This window comes from Gossypium arboreum, chromosome 12 (assembly GCF_025698485.1).
Source record: "Gossypium arboreum isolate Shixiya-1 chromosome 12, ASM2569848v2, whole genome shotgun sequence".
NCBI lineage: Eukaryota > Viridiplantae > Streptophyta > Magnoliopsida > Malvales > Malvaceae > Gossypium > Gossypium arboreum.
In genome coordinates, this window is record NC_069081.1 from 103,726,866 (window position 1) to 103,730,884 (window position 4,019).

Sequence of the window (4,019 nt, forward strand, 5' to 3'; positions counted from 1 at the left end):
TGGCCCAGGGCCATATCGCACAGCCTTGGCGACTTATCACTTTTCATATTGGGGAAAAAAAATTTCTTATTTTCACACAGTTTAATGCACACCCGTGTGCTTGGCCGTGTGGTCTTTAGAAAGCCTGTGTTCCATGATTCGTTTAGTATGTTAGATGTTAAAAGCTAAAACTTAAATAATCATTACTGTTAGTTCTCAGGTTACCTCCCGAGAAGCGCTTATTTATAGTCTTAAGCTGGACTTACCTCTCTTCTGCATGGTCAAGGTGGTGCAAGGAGTTTACACTCCTAATCCCTGCTATCAACTTTATCAACATAAGGTTTATGACGGGTATTGTTTACCTTAAATGTACCGAATTTGGGATGAATTACATTGACTGTACCATATGGGAAAATACTGAGTACCGTAAGAGGAATTTCTTCATTAGGTTCAGGAGTGGCAATGGGAGGATCTGCTGTATCTAGTAGTACTTTGTCTCCAACATTAAGTTGATTTGGTGAGGTATTGAGCTTGTCCTGGCTCGGTTTTGATTTATCGGGTGTTCTCGGTTTCTGTGTCTGCTATTCATCTAGCTCCTCGATTTGCAGCCTTCGTTCTTCATAGATAGGTCATTTGTTATTGTGTGAACACGGCTCATATGTGTTCTTCAAAACTGTTTCCTGCATAGAGGGTTTCACCACATGATCAGTACTGATTGTTTCGTCTCCCATGCAAAGTGTGAGTTCACCTATACCAACATCAGTAATGGTTCTAGCAGTCGCTAAAAAGAGTCGTCCTAAAATCAAAGGTGCGTTACTATCCTCTTTCATGTCTAGAACAATAAAGTCTACTGGGTATATAAATTTGTCGATCTTAACAAGAACATCTTCAATGATACCTCTAGGAAATCTAATGGTTTTATCAGCCAATTGAATGCTCATTCTAGTTTGTTTGGGTTTCCTAAGACCTAGCTGTTTAAACATTTTATAAGGCATAACATTAATACTTGCCCCTAAGTCATCCAATGCATTATGAACATCTAAACTACCAATTAAACAAGGAATCGCAAAACTCCCTAGATCTTTCAATTTTTTGGGTAGCTTATTCTGTAGAATAGCTGAGCAAGCTGCATTCAACTTACATGCGACACCTCATCCAACTTTCATTTATTTGTTAAATGCTCCTTTAAGAATTTGACTTCATTTGGCATCTGCGAAAGAGCTTCAATAAACGGTAAGTTAATATGTAACTTTTTTAATAATTTAAGGAATTTACAGAATTGTTCTTCTGTGCGGTCTTTTCTTGTCGCGTTTCGGTATGGCACACGAGGTTTGTATTCTTTACTTACCGATTTCTGGTCGTTGTGGTCCACCTCACCCTTACCTTTACTTATCACAGTTTCTTGCTTCGGTTCTGGTTCAGGTGTAAGTAACCCTTCCGCATCTTGAATGGTAATTACATTGATTTGCTCCATTGGGTTAGATTTAGTGTTACTCGGTAAACTACCTTGTGGTCGTTTAGAAATTAGTTTGGCGATTTAGCCTATCTGAGTTTCAAGCTCTTGGATTGACGCTTGTTGATTCTTAAGGGCTTCTCGGTATTTTGGAAACGAGTTTCTAACACCGAGATGAATTTTGTTAACATCTCTTCAAGGTTCGACTTCTTTTCTTGCTGGTAAGGTGGTTCTTGAAAACCCGGAGGATGTTGTGGCCTTTTATTTCCTTGAGCGTCCCACGAGAAATTGGGATGGTTCCTCCAACCTGCATTATAAGTGTTACTATACGAGTTATTTTGAGATCGAAGATTATTACCAATGTAATTTAACTACTCGTTCTCCATATTGTAGCCATAGAGTGGGTATTCTGAATTGCTTGATCCACCTCCACTTGCTTTGCACTGCATTACAGGGTGAACTTGTGAAGAACTAAGAAAACCTTCAATTTTTTTATTCAAGAGTTCTACCTGATTAGAGTTCTACCCCAAAGTGTTGCCTTTGTCCTCATGACTTGCCACTGATAGTTATTCAGTGACATCTCCTCTATAAATTCATAGCCATCTTCAGGTGTCTTGTTATTAATGGTTCTACCAGCGGCTACGTCAACCATTTGTCGAGTCGAAGGATTCAGGCCATTATGAAAGGTTTGAACCTGTAGCCAGAGTGGTAACCCATGGTGTGGGCATCTTCTCAAAAGGTCCTTGTATCTCTCTCATGCATCATAGAGTGTTTCTAAATCCATCTGTAAAAAAGAAGAGATGTCATTATGTAATTTAGCTGTTTTAGCCTACGGAAAATATTTTAATAAAAACTTTTCTGCCATTTGTTCCCAAGTACTGATTGACCCCTGTGGTAACGAATTCAATCACTGTTTAGCTTTGTTTTTCAATGAAAAAGGGAATAATCGAAGGCAAATGGCGTCATTAGAAACGCCATTAATTTTAAATGTATTAAATAGTTCCAAAAAGTTTGCCAAGTGAGTGTTGGGATCTTCGTCCTGCAAACCATCAAGCTGAACAAATTGCTATATCATTTGATTTGTGTTAGGTTTTAGTTCAAAAGTATTTGTAGCTACAGCAGGTCTAACTATGCTCGATTCAATTCCTATCAAAAAAAGGTTTAGTATAATCATACATAGTGCGTAGAGCAGGATTCTAATTAATAGCAATCGCAGGAGGTAGCGAATTTTCTTAGTTTTCATCCATCTCCTCGGTTGTGGTTGAAGTATCGTCTGCTTGCTCTTCCTCTGTTTATCGTAAGCTTCGCCTTATTTCTCTTCGGTTTCTGCGAACTGTGCGATCGATCTCACTATCAAACAGTAATAGTCCTGATGGGTTTCTTCTGCTCATAAACTAGAAAAACCTGTCAGAAGAAAATAAATGAAGAATTAGAAAATAAAATGTAAATTTAAATTGTAATAAAAGTAAAATGGCTAAAGTAATAAAAATCGAGTGTTCTTAATATCCTAGTTCCCCGGCAACGGCACCAAAAACTTGATGTGTGATATTCATGACAGGTTTTAAAGATTTATGAATGAATCGTTCTTGAGACTAACTTATTATCATGATTAAGACAAGTGTACCTATTGAACAGTAGTATAGTTCAGCAAGACCGGATTATCAAACCCAAAGGAACCACGAGTACTAGTATTTACTTCCTTTTTATTATCTAACCTAAAAATTAAGAGGTTTGGTTATCTAAACTAATTACTAAACTAAGAATGCACAAAAAGAAAATTTGGGAAAATACTTTTGGGAAAATTCGATTGATTAAGATAATACCTAAGGACCACCTAGACTTCACTTGTTATTTGACTCTGAATCAAACGATTTATTCATTTGACTTGATCCGTAGAAATCCCTAAGTTATATTATTATCTCTCTCGAGACTAATAAAGTCTAACCCTAGGTTGAATAATTGAAATCTCTTTCTAATTAACACCCTAGAATTGCATTAACTTGATCTATGGATTTCCCTATTAGGTTTCACCTTAATCCAGCAAAATCTTGTCACCCTATCTCTAGGCGCACAATCAACTCCGCTTAATTACGATAAATTTACTCTTAGATAGGGTCTATTCCTCCTCTGAATAAGAGCGTTAACTTGAATCAATATCTTGGAATATTAAAACAAGAATTAAAAACACATAATTAAGAGCAAATCAAATATTTATCATACAATTCAAATAATAATAACAAGATCCGTCTTAGGTTTCATTCCCCTTAGGTATTTAAGGGGTTTAGTTCATACTTATGAAAAAAAACATCTCAAAAGCATAAAGATATCAAAACATAAGAAAACCCAAAACTCCTAAAGGAACTTAAGGGAAATCTTTAGTCTTGATGATGAATCCGGCTTCTAAGATGGATCAATCGGCTTTATTTGAGTAATTCATTGCTTCCTCATCTACCTCCCTTTTCTAAGTGCCTTATCAGGTGTTTAAATAGGCTTTGGAATGCCTAAGAGCCCCCAAAATTGGCCTTTTCCAAATAGGGTTATACTTGGGCTAGGCAGGGACACACCCATATGACATGCCCGTGTGCGA

The 4,019-nt window shown here is 36.9% G+C and overlaps 1 non-coding gene across 1 annotated transcript; it reads left to right on the forward strand.

Annotated features, from left to right (window-relative positions):
* The first annotated feature begins 2,142 nt into the window (after window positions 1-2,142).
* Window positions 2,143-2,248, forward strand: LOC128285955 (small nucleolar RNA R71). Its single transcript, XR_008276501.1, has one exon. It is a non-coding gene; the product is annotated as a small nucleolar RNA R71 (small nucleolar RNA).
* Window positions 2,249-4,019: the final 1,771 nt, after the last annotated feature.